Here is an 18,683-nt window from a genome sequence, read left to right as displayed (position 1 = left end):
CCACCATCTAACTGTTAAGATTTTTGACCATTATCAGACAAATTCACAGAAAAAATGAGGATGTTATTTGAACTCTAAACTTATAATCTATTTCCAGTTTGTTGACATTGACACCTAGAAAGATAGATTATTTGGAATTTTTGCTAAGATGATCATATAAACAAACACAACTAAATGCTCTTAAATTTTAGGTTGTTTACATTGGACTCTGTAAATCGCTGTCCCTGTTGTCACTGTATAATGTTAGATATCACTGATACTTGCTTTATCTGTGGTGTCTGAATAACATCACAGTCAAATCTTTTATTTCTCTTTTTTACATGGTGCAAATTCAGTTAAACAGGGTTGCATCCAAAAACTTTTTTCTTATTTGTCTTTGAGCAAGTAGTTCTATTTAATTTTCTGCTTAGTAAAAATCTAATCTGATGAATTTATTCTGGGTCCTTGTGTAATAGGCGATGCTTAGGTGACAAAATTTGCTGACTGTTGCAATTCTGCCAATTTCAGTATGTCTTTCCTGCTGACATTCACTATACCTCTGCCAGTAGGTCCTTTAAGTGTCAGTATCATTATCAGCTCATTTTGATGTCTTTACATTACAAATATTGTGCCTGTGAAGGTTAACAACTATTTCTGAACAATTTTGTCAGTGAGCATAGGGCTGTGGAAACCAATAGGAGGACAGCTGTATTTTGAGAGGGCTTTGAGGTGGGAAGTCATTTGACCATAAGTGGCCGCCCCGTGGGGCGAGGGTTTGGCTGTGATGGTGCAGCCACGGGTGATACAAAATCTATTTATGCCCTTCTGACACTCCATCCCCTTTCTATTCTGCTGCCTCTCAGAGGGTATTGTTATCCTGAATTTTGTGTTTCCCATTTCCTTAAGAATCATATAGTTTACCATATTTACTTTTGCATGATTTTGGATTTTGTATAAATGTAGTTATACTTTTATAACTTCTTTTTGTCACTCAGACTATGTTTCTGAGATTCATTCATGATGACGTATGTAACTGTAGTTTATTCATTTGTACTGCGATGTAGTATTGGATTCTATGAACATACAGTATTTCTGTGAACATTTAGATTTATCTAAAATATAAGATTGATTGTTTCCTTCTTTTCACTCTTGAAAATCATGTAGTTATGAGTGTTCTTGTATATATCTTGTGGTATGTGTTAGTTTCACTAAGATGGTGTCTTTCAAACAATGGTTTGTGATCCATCATTGGAATCTGAAATCAATTCAGTGACTTGTGATTAGCATTAAAAATAAATTCTTACACTAAACTAGACTAGATTGGAAAATATCAGAGTGCATTCTACATCTAAGGGCTGAGTATTGTTTCATAAAACTTTTACTTCAGTGTGTATGAGTATATGTGTGTGTTATATATCCATGTGTTGAATTGAGACATAAAAATATTTTTTATTGGGAGTCATAACCCTAAATTTTGAAAGCTGCTGTTCTAGTATACATGATAAGGAGTAGGATGAGTGGGACACAGGTTCTTAACTTTATTTTATTTTATTTTTGGGTTCCCAACTTTGACAGTTAACACCAAATTGTTTTCCAAAGTAGTACTACTAGTTTACACTGTTGTGATAGTCTGTGGGTGAAATAATATATCATAGTGGTTTAAATATTCAGTTCTCTGATTCTCTAATTATGGTTAAAGTTAAGCTTCTTTTTATCTTTCCCTGTGTCCTTCATGAACAACTTTTTGCTTCCTTTATTTTTTATTATTTTTTTATTTTTTAAAAAGATTTTATTTATTTGAGAGAGAGAGAATGAGCTGGGAGAAGGTCAGAGGGAGAAGGAGAAGCAGACCCCCCACTGAGCAGGAAGCCCAACGCGGGGCTACATCACTTGAGCCAAAGGTAGACATTTGACCGACTGAACCATGCAGGCACCTCCACTTTTTGCTTCCTTTAAAAGGAATACTTTCCAAAATAAGATTGCTTCTGAAGATTTCTTATTCATTTATAAGCTGATGCTTTTCACAGTGAAGTTTCTTAAGGAAACTTGATGGATTCCAGCTTGAAAATACTGCCAGTGTGGTGAAGGTTTTGCTAGATTTTTTGGTGACCTGGAGATTTAAGTTAAATTTAAATTAATCCCGAAGTAAGAATATATATGGGGGATCAAAATGAAAAATTTTAAGTTGAAATTTTTCTTATAAGTTTAAGACCATGTTTTGACATATTTACTTCCTGAGACATGTTTGATGTAGAAAGTGGTTTTTACTGAATTAGCAACTACATTTTTGACAGAATCTTTTTCTTCTTTGCAGTTTGAGTGGAGAAGTAGGTGCTGTTTTAATGTCATATAAATATGCCACTGTGGGTTATTTGTTGTTCTGATTCTTTTTCCCTCCAGCTTCACTGAGGTATGTTTGACATGTATCATTGTGTAAGCTTAAGGTGCACAATGTAATCACTTGATATATGTATGTATCATGAAATGTTTACTGCCACAAAGTTAGTTAACAAATCCCTCGTCTTGCATAATTACCATTTTGTTGTTATTGTTACAGTGAGAACATTAAAGCTCTACTCCCACAGCGACTTTAAAGTATACAGTACAGTGCTGTTAACTATAGTCACTATACTGTGCTTTAAATCTCTGGAAGTTACTCATTTCATTAAGTGAAAGTTTGTACCCTTTGACCTATGTCTCATTTCTCTTACCACACAGCCCCTGGCAAGCACCATTCTATTCTTTGTTTCTAAGTGTTGTGTTTATATATGTATACGTGTGTGTGTATATATATGTATATACGTATATATGAATCATATGGTATTTGTCTTTCTCTGACTTTTTTCACTTAGCGTAATGTCTACAAGGTCCATCCATATTGTTGCAAATGACAAGATTTCCTTCTTTTCATGGCTGAGTAATATTTCATTGTATATACACACATACATATGTGTATATATCACATTTTCCTTATTAAATCATCCATAAATGGACACTTAGGTTCCTTCTATATCTTGGCTATTTTTAGTCTCTTGTGCAGCATATAGTTAGGTCATTTTTAAAAAAATCCAATCAGCTATTTCATGCCTTTTAATTGAAGACTATACTCCATTTACATTTAAAGTAATTATTGATAGGCGAGGATTTACATTGCCATTTTATTAACTATTTTCTGGCTGTTTTATAGTTTCTTTGCTTTTTTATTTTTTTCTCCTGCTGCTCTCTTTTAGGAATTGAAGATTTTCTGTATTATTATACTTAGATTTCCTTCTTTTTATCTCATGTGTATCTACTGTAGGTTTTATTTTGTGGTACCCTGAGGCTCACTTGAAATATCTTGTTGATATGACTGTCAGTTTTAAACTGATAACAACTTCAGTTTGATCACATACAAAAACTCCACCTTTTGGGGTGAATGGGAGTGGGAGGTACAGGCTTTTAATTATGGAATGAATAAGTCACAAGGATGAAAGGTACAGCATAAGGAATATAGTTAATGATATTGTAATAGTGTTGTATGGTGACAGATGGTAGCTTCACTTATGGTGAGCATAGCGTAACATACAGAGTTTTCAAATCACTATTTTGTACACCTGAAACTAATATAACTTTCTGTGTCAAGTGTACTTCAACCCCCCCAACCTAAAACCCTACTTTTTTAATCCTGCCTTTTATATTTTTTGATGCCCAATTTACCTCATTTTATACCATGTATTTATTAACAAATTATTTTAGCTATAGTTATTTTTACTTAAAATTTTTTTTTATTTTATTTAAATTCAGTTAATTAAGATATAGAGTTTATTAGTTTCAGAGGTAGATTTCAGTGATTCATCAGTTGCATATAACACCCAGTACTCATTACATCACATGCCCTCCTTAATGTCTATCACCCAGTTATCCCACCCCACCTCCACCTTCCCTCCCGCAACCTTCAATTTGTTTCTGTAGCCAAGAGTCTCTTACGGTGTGTCTCCCTCTGTGATTTCATCTTATTTTATTTTTCCCTCCATTCCTCTATGATCCTCTGCTTCGTTTCTTAAATTCCACTAATAAGTGAAATCATGTAATAATTATTTTTCTCTGGTTGAGTTATTTTGCTTAGCATAATACCATCTAGTTCCATCCACATCATTGCAAATGGTAAGATTTCATTTTTTTGATGGCCGATCAGTATTCCGTTGTATATACATACCATATCTTCTTTATCCATCCATCTATTGATGAACATCTGGACTCTTTCCACAGTTTGGCTATTGTGGACATTGATGCTATAAACATTAGGGTGCAGGTGCTCCTTTGGATTGCCATGTTTTTGTATCCTTTAGATTAAATACCTAGTAGTGCAATTTTGGGGTCATAAGGTAGCTCTATTTTTAACTTTTTGAGGAACCTCCATACTGCTTTCCAGAGTGGCTGCATCAGCTTGCATTCCCACCAACAGCTTAAGAGGGGTCCCTTTTGTCCACATCCTCGCCAATATTTGCATTTCCTGGCTTGTTAATTTTAGCTGTTCTGACTGGTATGGGGTGGTATCTCATGGTGGTTTTGATCTGTAGTTCCCTAATGCCTAGTGATGTGGAACATTTTTTCATGTGTCTCTTGGCCATTTGTCTTTTTTTGAGAAATGTCTGTTCATGTCTTCTGCCCATATCTTGACTGGATTATTTGTTTTTTGGTGTTGAGTTTGATAGGTTCTTTATAGATTTTGGATATTAGCCCATTATCTGATAAGATGTTTGCAGATATGTTCTCCCATTCTTTAGGTTGTCTTTTGGTTTTGTTGACTGTTTCCTTTGCTGTGCAAAAGCTTTTGATCTTGATGAAGTCCCAGTAGTTCATTTTTGCTTCTGTTTCCCTTGCCTTTGGGGATGTGTCTAGCAAGAAGTTGCTGTGGATGAGGTCACAGAGGTTGCTGCCTGTGTTCTCCTTAAGGACTTTGATGGATTCTTGTCTCACATTTATGTCTTTCATCCATTTTGAGTTTATTTTTGTGTGTAGTGTGGAAAAATGGTCCAGTTTCATTCTTCTGCATGTGGCTGTCCAATTTTCCCAACACCATTTATTGAAGAGACTCTCCTTTTTTTATTGGATGTTCTGTCCTGCTTTGTCAAAGGTTAGTTGGCAGAGTTGAGGGTCCATTTCTGGGTTCTCTGTTCTGTTCCATTGATCTATGTGTCTGTTTTTGTGCTAGTGCCATACTGTCTTGATGATTATAGCTTTGTAATAGAGCTTCAAGTTTGGAACTGGGATGCCACCAGCTTTGATTTTCTTTTTCAACATTCTTCTGGCTGCTCAGGGTCTTTTCTGGTTCCATACATGTTTTAGGATTATTTGATCCAGCTCTGTGAAAAATGTTGATGGTATTTTGATAAGGATTGCCTTGAATGTATAGGTTGCTCTGGGTACCACAGCATAGTACCAAATTTTAACAACATTGTTCTTCCAATCCATGAGCATGGAATGCTTTTCCATTTCTTTGTGTCTTCTTCAACTTCTTTCATGAGTGTTCTGTAGTTTTTAGAGTACAGATCCTTTACCTTTTGCTGTAGTTATTTTTTAAAATTTATTTATTTATTTATTTATTTATTTTGCTGTAGTTATTTTTAATACAGCTGTCCTTCAGCCTTCATACTAGAGTTAAGGGGTCAGTACAGCACCGTATCATAGTATTAGCATATTCTGAATTTGACGGTATATTTAGCTTAATCAGTATGTTGTATATTTTCATATTTTCATGTTACTTGCTAGTGTTCTTTTGTTTCAGCTTGAAGAACAAAGTCCTTTTAGCATTTCTTTTGAGGCAGGTCTAGTGGTGATGAACTCCCTCAGCTTTTGTTTGTTTGAGTAAGTCTTTATCTTGCTTTCATTTCTGAACAACAGTTTTGTCGGGTAAAGTATTCTTGGCTGGTAGTTTTTTCTTTCAACTTCTTGAATATATACTTCTATACTTTCCTGGCCTGCAAGATTTCTGCTGAGACATCCACTGATGATCTTTTGGGGGCTCCCTTGTATGAGAGGATTTTTTTCCTCTTGTTTCTTTTAAAATTCTCTCTTTGTTTTTGATTTTAGACACTTTTTAAATAATGTGTCTTAGAGAAGGTCATCTTTTTGGTGTGATTTTATTTATTTATTTGATAGAGACACAGTAATAGAGGGAACACAAACAGGGGGAGTGGGAAATGGAGAAGCAGGCTTCCTGCTGAGCAGGGAGCCTAATGCAGGGCTTGATCCCAGGACCCTGGGATCATGACTTGAGCTGAAGACAGATGCTTAACGACTGAGCCACCCAAGCACCCCAAGAAGATCATTTTGGATTGAAATTGTGGGATTACTGTTAGTTTACTGAACTTGGATGTCTAAATCCTTCCCCAGGTTTGGGAAGTTCTCAGCTATTATTTCTTTAAATAACCATTTCACTCCTTTCTCCTGGTCTTCCTGTTCTGGGACTTAAATGCTGTGTAGATTGCTTCTCTTAATGGTGTTGCATTAAGTCTTGCTTATCTGTGTTCTATTATAGCTCTCTGAACATCTTTAGGACAATTCTTTTGTAATTTTTGTTAGATGGTTCACCTATCTCCATTTCTTTGGGTTCAGTTATTGGAAGTTTACTGTGTTCTTTTGTTGTTGTCATGTTTCCCCAATACTTTGTGATTCTTATGGCCCTGTGTAGATATCTGTGCATTGAAGAAGCAGTGATCTCTCCCAGACTTTATGGACTGACTTCAGTAAGGAAAGACTTTGACCTGTTGGGGAGCACGGTGAAGTGTGCTGTGATTATGGGTCTAGTGGTGCAGGGCATGAAGTGCAAGAGTGTGGGATGGTTCTGGTGCGAGGGGAGTGTGGTGTCTTATTGCCCAGGCTGCTGAGGTCCTTAGCATCAACAATGGTATGTTTCTTGGTGCGTACTGAGGTCTGCAGTGGTTGCAAAGTCTGTTGAGGTCCTCAGTAGCACTTCCAGGTTCAGGGGCTAGATACAAGGGCAGGTACTGGTGATGGTCAGAGCGATGGTATACACCTGGTTGGCTGCAGATGCCAGCTGCAGGTTCCTGTGTAGTGGCAAGGGCTGGCTGCAGACACATACATAATGGGGGGGTGGTGGTTCAGGACCAGCAGTGAGGACCAAGGCCAACTGCAGGCATGTTAGCCGTTGTGGAGGTCCTGGCTATTGTCATGTACTCTTGTGGCTGCAGATCTCACCTAGGGCACATGAATGGCAGGGGAGGCTGATGATGGGAGTTGGGCTGGTGAGGTGCTGGTGCATAGCTGGAGGGGTTAATTGCAAACAAGCCCGGTGGTGCAGGCTGGTGACAGGAGACAGGGCTGTAAGGGCCTTGGCTGTGAGTGTGCCCTTCTGTGGCTGTAGAGTCTCACCATGGGCACACGCAGTGGAAGCTGGTGAGGGAGATTAGGCCAGTGGTGTGTTAGTACTCAGTGGAGGGGCTAGCCCCAAGTGCACACATGGCAGTGGGCGGTCAGGCTCAAGCCTCCAGTCTGGCTTCTTGCACTCACGCAGCTGCAGAGGCCTGGGCTGGTGCGGGTGTGGGTTCCAGGCTCCAGCACGGGGAGGAGAGCAGTGAGTGTGAAGGGACTCAGGTGGCTGGTGTCTGCGAATGTGAATGCCATGGGGTGAACATTGGTGACATAGGCTGAGCGTCCATAGCAGCCCAGCGGGCTGTTGGTTAATGCAGAGGCAACATCTGCTGGGATCCTCTGCAGAGCAGGACACTGGGAATCGCGGTCGTTCCTGCTGCATGCCTCATACTGGTGGCCCTGCTCTTCTTCCTTGATCCTAGATGTCTCAGTTCCTCTCGGCTTTGCTGGCTGCTGGGTGGAGTAAAACTGAAGTGGGTCCTTTGTAGGGTGTCCCGAAAGGCTGGATAGCTGATCATTTACTCCTCTCTCCGTTTCCCAGCCAGGGGAACTCTTTCTAGTCGGAGAGTTTCCTCTTGCACTAAGCAGGGCTGGCCCAAGGGATGGGATGATGCAGGCAAATGAAGCTGTTCTTCTTCCCTTTCTGCGTGGTGAGTCTCAGGCTTTTTGTTCTACTCTGTTGCTGAAGTTTCTTAAGTGGATTCCAGAGCTCTTCCGAAGCTGTTCCTGTTCACTGATAGCTGTCTAATTGTTGATCTCTGGGGGGTGATAGGGGTGGGGACTCCTACAGGGCCATCTTTGTGGTCGCTCCTTTCTGATGCTTGACTATGTCAGATTAGAGATGCCTTACGTGAGCAGCTGAAGGGGTGTCCTCAGCTCAGTCTCAGTTTGCAGAGATGTGGTCTGTCACACCCTACATTGTTGCTCATACCATTCTAGCCTCTAAGAGTGGTGGTTCTATGAGAAATTCTAGAGTAATGTTCTTTAACTGGGGAGCTCAGAGTTTATCTGCTCCAGAATAAAATCAACTTGGTTTATACCTCTCCAAATCAAAGCCCGTTAGGAACATTATTCCTGGTCTTTGATTATGTCTCATTAGACCTTAATTGCTAGGATTCCCTCATGGATCTCCATCTCTTGAAAGGAGGAGAGAGACAGTAATCCTTCTTATATAAAAATGACTTTAAAGTCTGGATTATATGTGTATATATATATGTGTGTGTGTGTGTGTGTGTGTGTGTGTGTGTATATGGGGTAGGGGAAGAAGGGAGAGAGAGGGACAAAGAGAGACAGGGAGAGATAAGACAGAGACACAGAGAGGACAGAGAGACACTAAATATAGTCTCTCTACATATACTTTATATAATATAGTCTCTCTCTCTTTTTCTCTGTATATATAGATAGATAGATACTTTTATCTACAGCCTTCAGTCATCACCTTTATTTTGTTGTAATCTGTCCCATCATCTTAAAATAGCCTCGTGAATTTCTGTAAAATTTTTCAGCATTTATTTTATAAAATACCAGCATTTTAATAAACGTTCCTCATGTGGTGTCAGGAGTCATTTTTCTTATCTGAAAAATACAATGCTAGTAAATGAAGGAATCACATCTTAGATGTGGTCGGGATTCTCTAGACCACCGCATCTCATGTGCAGTAGTCCAAGAGTTTTGGGGATGTTAGATCAAGTTGATTTCTTACTTTTGAAGTGCAGACATAAGAAGCAGATTTTAAATTAAGAAAACATTTACTGTAAATACAGAAATAAAGGGATGAGAACACTCCAGGCAGCTGCCATGGCTCCTCACCTGGGCCCTCTTGGGAAATACAGGAAAAAGAAAAATGAGAGATCAGGGCATAGCCTGGACACAGCCGTAGGCTAGGATTTTCTAGTAAGTAAACAGATTCTGACCTGAACTTGAAATTCTAGCATCTGTCTCTCAGAAAGAGGCAAAAATATTAGAGTTCTGTAGCATTTCCTTAGAGTTTACCTAAAAAGCCAGGTCTGCCCAGGACCTCTTCATAAGTCAGTCGTCTGCCTTCCCACAGCTTGCCAACCTGGCACCTTCCTTTTCCTCTTTGTGTCTCACTTCAGATACTACTTCGTCCTTGAGTTGTCCCCTGATACATGAGGAAATGCTCTTTGCCCTTCTCCTAGACTCCCAGTTCATGTTCTACGTCTAATTATTGAATGAATTCTTTTTCACAGTGTTTTGCAGGACTCTTATTTCCTTGAGTTTCTCTTTAAAACAAAACAAACAAAAATCCCAAATCTGTCTTATGGTAAAATAATTTTGGGAAACTCTGTACTGTAGATTTCTCTCATGTATTTATTATATACATTTGAATACTAATGATCCCAAGAGGTATTTCAAGAAAAAAACTTTTAATTTGATTTTTCTCTTTTATTTAAAAAATAAACTGTCTTGTTACCTTTCCAAAAAAAAAAAGAAAAAGAAAAAAAAAAGAAACTTGTTTTTACTGAAGGGTTCCAGAATTGATTGACCATGAAACATTTCTTTTGAAAAACATCTGTCTTATTTCTCTGGAACAGGGTTGCGAAATGCTGTTTTATTTGGTTGTGATTTATTTTCTTTGCACAGACTCTCTACTGGACCATAATTTATTGGTGTTGTCAATGCTTGCTATAGTGCCTGGCACATAGTAGGTCCTTAATGAAATTATTTGTTAATAAAAACATGGGAGAGAAGAGGGTAATGACTCCCATGTTTGAAGCTTGGGAAACCAATAGTTATTTATTGTTGCATTACAAACCACCCAAAATTCAGTGGCATTAAAGAAAAAAATTTTTAAAATTTTAATAGTCATGGTTTTTGTGGATTTGGAATTCAGAAAGAGCACAATGACGAAAACTCCCCTTTGCTTCACAATATCTGGGATGTTTGGTGGGATGGTACAAATGGCAGGGGGTTCCTAAATTGGCTGGAAGACCCACTTCAAAGATGGCCTCTTCACTCACAAGAGTGGCCAGAGCACTCTACATATGACCTCAAGCATGGCTATTGGAGCATCATCGAACTTTCGGCCTCATGGCCCCAGGCTCCAAGAACATGTGCTTCCAGAAACCAAGGCAGAACTGCCAGTTTTCTTTTATGACCCAACCTCAGAAATCCCAGCTATGTCAATGAATTTATAGCCATGCTTCACAGTGGCACAGCAGCTGTGAGGATAGTGTTGCCACTAGTTGAGGTAAGGGGTTCAGGAGGAAAGAGTTTGTTGTGTAGGAAGGTGTGGTGAAAGAATGGGTTTGAGTGTGAGGTGATGTGAGCATCCTGGTCAGGATGTTCCTGGGCAGTTATGAGAGTGTATCTGGAGCTCAGGAGAGAAGTGGGAGTTGAAAATGAGGGTTAGAGTTGACATCTTGTAGGTTGATGCTGCAAGCGCAAATGTGATTCTCTAGGGTAAACTGGTAGAGAAGGGAGGAGAGAAGCTCGGACATAGACCTATGTTATGGGCTGATTGTGTCCCCCCTCACACTGACATGCTGTTCGCCTAACAACTAATACGATGGTATTAAGAGGTGAGGCCTTTGGGAGGTGATTGGGTCACGAGGTGGAGCCTTTATGATCGGGATATAAAAGAGACCCCAGAGAGCTCTCATGTCCTCTTTCTGCCATGGGAGGATCCAACAAGCTGGTCATTTGCAACCTGGAAGAGGGTCCTCACTGGAACCCCCTGATCTCTTTGGACTTCTAGCTTCTAGAACCGTAAGAAATAGATTTCTCTTGTTATAAGCCATCCAGTCTATGGTACACTGTTAGCTAGCTGCCCAAACTGACGAGGACACCTGGGCAATGGCAGCAGGTAAGGGGAACCCTGAGGGAAGTAAGCGAGGAAGGGAGCCGAGGAGCTGCAGCCGTGGTGGCGGGAGTGGTAGGGCAGTGTGGTCCTGCCCACAGAAGACCGTTCCCAGGGCCGGAGGGTCAACGGTATCAGCCCCAACCAAGTCAAGTAAGGAGGCCCGAGAGGTGTCTCCCAGATGTAGCAATTCAAGAATTGTTGGCTAAGGAAAGTTTCCGTGAAGAGGTTCTGGGTGCCCGAGGTAGTGGCAGGGGACGGTTGTTGAGTTGTTGGGGTGGGGGCTGGCTGTGGGAAGCTGGAGTGCAGGGTGCTGAGGGAAGAAGCTCTGCTTTTGTAGCTGGGCTGTGTTCAGGGGGTGAGAGATCGCCTTCCCCTACCCACAAAAGCCTGTCCCTGTGATTGGGAGTCCCATGACACCTCATTCACAATTGTTAGAAATGTGTAAAAGTCATTGGATGGAAAAAGCTTTTAGGAGCACGAGGCAGCCAGGGTGGATCACATAACAGCACAAACATGTGACACGTCCCTAGATAAGCCTGAAGCCACAGCGGGTTAGCAGCTCTGGAATCTGCCAGGGAGTGGCCGGTGCGAGGAGCAAATACACTTCCTCTGTTTGGCATCTGCTGGCTGCTGGGAAGGGCAGCTTGCCAAGTCAGTTTTCCTGAAGGGTTAAGAGTCGTGTGGGCTTAGGATAAAGATATGTCTCCATATGAGGAGTGAATAAGGAATGTTGGGACAAGGAAGTGTTATGTCATCTTACACATTCTACTAGTCCTCCTGACATTTCCCTTTCGGGAAAAGGCAAAGGCAAGCTTACAAGAAGAAACAGTTCTGATGTTCGATTGTTTTGGTTCTGTGGGACTTGAATGTGGCCATTGGAAAAAGTTTCTTACAGTTGATAAATTATGATTAAATGAATTAATATACCAGAAGGTCTTAGTGCCTGTTTTTTTTTTTTTTAAAAGATTTTATTTATTTATTTGTCAGAGAGAGAGAGAGAGAGCGAGCACTGGCAGACGGAGGCAGAGGGAGAAGCAGGTTTCCCGCCGAGCAAGGAGCCCGATGTGGGACTCGATCCCAGGATGCTGGGATCATGACCCGAGCCGAAGGCAGCTGCTTAACCAACTGAGCCACCCAGGCGTCCCTCTTAGTGCCTGTTCTAAGAACCAACACCGTTTAAGTGTAAAGTATTATAATTAATATTTTAATATGATATAGCTTTAAATACAGAATTGTAGTTTGAGTGGAAGGAAATTGTCCTTCTCTTTTCTCTTATATTTCATAGATAAGAGAAACTTTATATTTTGGACCTTTTCAAGAAACATTATAAAGATAGGAGTAAAATATCTTTAGCCCCAAGTAAAACCATTACCAGAAAACAAAGTGATAGTGATCCATGTGGCCAAATTTGACAACTGAGGGATATAGTTTTCCTAAGTGCAGTTCTTTGTGGCTGGTGGGCTTTGATTCCAATGACTTGTTTTTGACTCTGAATATCCAGCTTGAGAGGGCATCCTTTTGGGAAAAGCAGTGTGCTCTAGCGACAAAATGTATGGGTGTAAGGTGATCCGACTTGAAGGCCTACTGAAAATTAGGAGTCCCATTGTGCACCTCCTGTCTCTTTTGCTGTCTCAGAGAGAGAGAGAATGCTAGCAAGTCCAGGTCATAAGCTGTTTACTTACTAGCAAATCCTAGCCTAGGGCTGTGTCCAGGCTCTGTTCTGATCTCTCATTTTTCTTTTTCCTGTGTTTCCCAAGAGGGGCCAGGTGAGGAGTCACACAGCCGGCTGGGGAGGTCTAGAGAGGGATCTATGGGGATTATTCTATTCCTTTACTCCTATTCTGAAAATAAAATCTTGTCTACCAAAATCTTCTTAGGCTTGCACTTTTGAAAGCAGGATTCCAGTGTGATGTGATGCCCATGCAAGTTTGATATAAATCCACACCCAGCTGTGGACTGGAAAGCAGGGGAGAAGTAGAAGATGTGGTTTCTGAGTTTCAAGAGGTGAACAATATATTTCAGATAGGAATGAAATCTATCTTTGTATCTATATGAAATAAGTATGCACTTAATAATATAAAGTACTTATTTTGAAATATAGGTTTTCTTATCAGAAAAATAGTGGGACCCTTTTTGCAAGTTTAGAAGGATGTTTAAGGAAGGTGGTATAGGCTAGGGTAGAGGAAATGTGATGAATTATAGACAAAGACTTGTTCTAAATTTTTTCCCATTGGTTAGAAATAGACTTTCAAAGTCTTTCAGACAGAAGTAATTGGGGGAAAATTGAAAAGGAGAATAGATATGGTTAATTATTCTATGAGTGTGATCACTGGGCTTTTCCAGCACTTTTCTGAATTGAGGACCAGGTTGAAAGGGGTCACCTATTATTATGAGAAAGGATGCCATGGCCCAACAGATATAAGGACTTGAGCTTCTGGAGAACGAGTAGGGTGGTCTCTGATGCTTAAGTAGAGGGGATTTAATTTAATCACAAGGGTGAGCAGTGTGTGTTGCACATAGCAGCTGTTCTGTAAGTGTTTATTGTTCATAATGCAACTCACATCTGAATTTGTGAGGGTGTCATGGATCTTCAATTCCTGGAATGTCTCCCCCCGCCCCCGCCCCGATAGTGTGCTCTGATATTCAGCTGGGTCTTGGATCTTCGGGCTACACATGCATGCTTGAAAACCTCCTGGAAGCTAAAATGCTATGCCCAGATTGGGAAAATTTCATAAATATGCCTTTTTCTTTTAGTGTTTAGGATAATAAAATCTGTGACAGGATTCTTTTTTGGCCTTACGTATTAGTTTAGGTGATATGTCTGTTTATATTGGTCCTCAGTAATTTTCATAAGTGTAGGGTTCCTTACCCTCTATAAAGTTATATCTAAAGTCAGTTGTTCCTAAACCAAATTTTGTGGAATACGGAATAGAACTAGTTTCTATAGAATTCTTATGTCTCTGGAACTCCCATCCTTGTTGGTCTAGAGACAGGAGCTTGTATCTTTAGGAAATGAGGCAATTTCTGACCACCTATTATTGGTGGTCAAAAAGCATTAGTAGTAAACCCATCTACTCAAGTCAGCTTTTGCTTGATTGATGTCTGTGGCAAGATCAGACGGAATACCAGATTATTTTTGAATTTTTCTAATTACTTTTTGGTTTTCCAGACCAATGGAGATGCACCAAGAGATCAAGGACTGTTATGAGGGGAAATAAACGCTCTCTTTTACACACACATTCACACAAATGTGTATTTGCATATATATTTGGAATTTCAATGACTCGAAGATAATAATGGACCATACAGGACTTCACATCTAAAACATTCATCTGAATTAGTTATCACTAATGGCAAGTACTCTATAGGTACAGAAGATTGTTTGGTGATCCATGTGAGATAATTTTCATTGTCATGGTGAATCATATACAAGATAGTGACACAAGATACTGTTGTTAGTTAATAATCTAATGAAACGTCTGAGTCTTTGATGTCCAAGACATAGTGACTAGCTAGAGGTGGCTACTGAGAAATTGATATGTGTAAGTGCAAATGAGGAACTGAATTTTAAATTTTATTTAGTTTTAATTATTTTAAATTTAAATTTAGAAACTGATAGGTCGTTAAACATTTTTATGAATGTTGAAACAACTTGGGTATGTCATTTACTTTTTTTTTTTTAAACTGGGAAAGTAACTTTGTTTTCTTCAGGGGTGTGGGCAGATGTCTAGTCTCAGAACTTATGGAATTGTTTCTTGGTGCCAGTGGCCTTTCTGTCTTTGCGAGCATGTCAAAATGCACAGTCTTGCTCATGGGCTGGCACTGCCCCACTGTGACAGCATTGCCCATCTAAGACATCCCTGAAGCATGGGGACAGGTGCACAGATATGTTCTTGTGTTTCTCAAAGTGGTTGTACTTTCGGAGGTAGTGGAGGTAGTCTAAGAGGATGACAGTGGCCCTCTGCATCTTCATCTTGGTCACCACACCAGACAAAATCCATCTTTTGATGGAGACATTACTAGTAAGGGGACATTTCCTGTCAATATAGGTGTCCTCAGTGGCCTCCTTGGGCATCTTGAAGCCCAGTCTGCTGTTTTTGTAGTATCATGGGAACTTTTCCTTGCCAGTTTCTCCAAGCAGGACCCTCTTTTTATTTTGAAAGATGGCTACTTTTGGTAGCACACTCAGTCTGAAAATCAGCCATCTTCCTGGCTGCCTGAAAAGGCTGTCAATTTACTTTTTAATTGTATGTTCTATAAAATCTAAATATAGAGCAATTATTTCCTATGAAAATTTAGTGTCTGACTTGAGATGTGTTATATATGTAAAATATGCACTGGATTTTGGAACAATATAAAAAAGAATGTCTCAGTAATTCTTTTATATTGATTATACATTGAAAGGAAAATATTTTATATATATTGAATATATTATTTTATTTAATTTCATCTGTTTCTCTTAAGGGTTTGTAATGTTGTTACTGGTAAATTTAAAATTACCCATGTGGTTCACATTATATTATTATTAGATAGATTTGGAATAGGCAATACATGGTACAGTATTTTAAAGTGAAAAAAATTCAATAAAAGCATGGGGGATTATCGGAACATAACTAGAACTTTTAGGTACTCAAAGAAGAAACAACATTTTAGATGGAGGGAGTGATATTTGCAAAGGGCTCAGGTGGGAGTGTGTGTGAGGTAGTCTGAGAGCAAAGTGTGAGCATGGACTTGATTCAGAACAGTGGGGGAATTCAATTATAGAGATAAATCCTGATAAGGCCTGTTGTGCAGGGTGCTGAATGTCAGGCTAAGGAACTTGGATCTTATTCTATGGGCAATTAAAGAGTAACTGGAAGTTTTTGAGAAAAGAGGATATTTTATGGAGGTCAATTTTGTTTTATTTGAATGGAGAAATATTGGAGAAGAGATCAGTTATGATACTACTATGATAATATTCATGGTATAAGGAGTACCTGATTTCAGTTGGTGGTTGTATTAGAAATAAAACCAATAATGATAATGAAAATAGTAATAGCTAATATTTATTAATTGAATTTTGTGTCAAGAATTGTGTTAAATATTTTTACATGAGTTATGTAGCTCTCAATGCTTCTCTGAGTAGGTATTATTGTCCCCATTTTATAGATGGGGAAATTGAAACAGTGAAGTTAAGCATCTTTTTTTTTTTTTTTTAAAGATTTTATTTATTTATTTGACAGAGAAACACAAGTAGGGGGAGTGGGGGAGGGAATAGCAGTCTCCCTGTTGAGCAGGAAGCCTGATGCGGGGCTTGATCCCAGGACCCTGGAATCATGACCTGAGCCAAAGGCAGATGCTTAACCAACTGGGCCACCGGGATGCCCCCAAGTTAAGCATCTTGATGAGAAGAACATCTTGATGAATCATAGAGGTTTTGGAAATCCATTTGGTTGTGCCACTAGTGAATATCCTTTTCTCTTTTTGGAATACCAGGAGATGGAGTTTGCTATTTTACACGATTGATGAGAGGAACCTTCTCTAATAAAGTGAGAGTTGAGTAGATATCTGAAGGAAAGGAGAGAACAAGGCTTATGGCTTTCTGGAAGGAGAGTGCTCCAGAGAAGGAGAACATCAGGTACATGAGCATAAAGTAGGAGCCTGCTTGGTGTGCTCCAGCAACAGCAAAGAGACTCAGTCCAAGATTGACTGGGCAAGAGCCATGTGGGAAAAAGGCTCAGATTGCAGGAATGCCAGACCATGTACATTCTTGAGCCTTTATATAATGTTGGATTTTGCTTTGAGTGAGATGGGAAGATATTGAAGGATTTTTTTTTTAAAGATTTTATTTATTTATTTGAAAGAGAGAAAGAGCATGAGCAGGGAGCAGGGGAAGAGGGAGAAGGAGAAGCAAACTTCCTATGGGGCTTGTTCTCAGGCCTCTGAAATCATGACCCGAGCCCAAGGCAGAGGCTTAACCAACTGAGCCACCCAAGTGCCCCAGTATTGGAGGAATTTTCATAGAAAATGGACTTAATCTGACTCATATTTTAAAAAGAGCACTCTGGCTAGTATTTGAGATTTGATTTTATGGGACAGAGATGAAAGCCAGTTAGGAGGATATAGCAGTAATCCAGGAGAGAGATGATGCTGGCTAGGACCAGCATGATCTAGGTGGAGGTGATAAGAAGTGTTTGCATTCTGAATATTAAAACCAACAGGATTTTCTGATGTATTGAATATGGGGTGTAAGAGAAAGAAAGGAGTCTAGGAAGACTTTAAGATTTTTGGCTTGAGCAACTGGAAAAATAAATTTGCAATTTACTGATGAAATAGGTAAGAATATGATCAGAACAGATTTGGGGGGAGGTGAAAATCAGGAGTTGTTTGGCGTCTCTAGGGATTCCTGTTAGGCACCTGTGGCAATATGTCAGGCAGACAGTAGACTATTTAAGTCTGCAGTTCAGGGCACATATTTAGGCTGGAAGTATAATTTTGGTGGCATTAGTAATACAGCTGGTATATAAAAAAGAAACTGGATTAGATCGTTAGGGCATGAGCACAGGCAGAAAAAAGATGTGAGGTTTGATTCCTGGCATGCTCTAACATCTAGTATGTGCAGGTTGGGGAGATGAGAAATCAGCAAAGAGACAAAAGGTGTTACCAGTAGGAGGAAATCCCCAAAATGTGGTGTTTTGGGAGACCCGTGAGAATTGTTTTAAGGAGGAGAGTGTGATCAAGAATTTCAGTTTCAGATATTGCTGTTAGGTCAGATAAGATGACTTGGGAAATACCCATTTGCTTTAGCAACCTGGAAGTCACTTAGTGACTTTGACAAGAGTTATTTCTTTGCAGTTTTGGGGAAGGAAGACGGACTATAAAGTTCAGAAGGGAGATAAGGAAGATAGTGAGTGTAGGTGATTTTCTTTCTTTCTTTCTTTCTTTTTTTTTTAATTTTATTTATTTAATTGACAGAGAGAGAGAGAGAGAGAGAGAGAGGGAGAGAAAGTATAAGCAGGGGGAGCAGCAGGCAGAGGGAGAGGGAGAAACAGGCTTCTTGCTGAGCAATGATCCCAATGTGGGGCTTGATCCCAGGACCCCTCTGGGATCATGACCTGAGCCAAATGCAAACACTTAACAGACTGAGCCACCCAGCACCCTAGGTGCTTTTTTTGCGGAGTTTTGCTGTAAAAGACAGCAGAAGAATGAGATGAAATCTAGAAGGAGATAAGGGGTCAGAGAAGATTTTGATTTTGTTTTGTTTTGAAGAGGGAATGTAGGGTGCCTGTGTGCAAACGATGATGGCCCACTGTGGAGCAGGAGGGGGGAGCACTTAAGGAGCGGCATCACTGAGCACTCGGGAGGGGGTGGGCTGTTGTGCACCAGTGGAGTTGGCTTTTGGCAGAAACAGCTGTAGTAATGGAATGGTATTAGAGTCAATAAATGATAGTATCAGATTCTTCGTAACTAATTTACCAAATTGTACCTCAGATTGTTTCTTTAAAAAAATGCATTCTTGGGCGCCTGG

General features: G+C 39.8%; 1 protein-coding gene and 1 pseudogene across 6 annotated transcripts in view; one reads left to right on the top strand and one right to left on the bottom strand.

Annotated features, from left to right (window-relative positions):
* The window catches only part of MRPS30 (mitochondrial ribosomal protein S30), a 735,966-nt gene that overhangs the window by 43,115 nt on the left and 674,168 nt on the right, over positions 1–18,683 (top strand). The gene's annotated exons all lie outside the window — the stretch shown is intronic.
* LOC308343232 (small ribosomal subunit protein uS17-like) lies at positions 14,910–15,381 on the bottom strand (annotated as a pseudogene). The gene has a single exon. The product of its transcript is annotated as a small ribosomal subunit protein uS17-like (transcript).

Source organism: Martes martes, assembly GCF_963455335.1.
Source record: "Martes martes genome assembly, chromosome: 5".
In the NCBI taxonomy this organism is placed as follows: Eukaryota; Metazoa; Chordata; class Mammalia; order Carnivora; family Mustelidae; genus Martes; species Martes martes.
The sequence above is the reverse complement of the archived record's forward strand: the minus strand, read 5'-3'. Positions and strand labels throughout refer to the sequence as shown.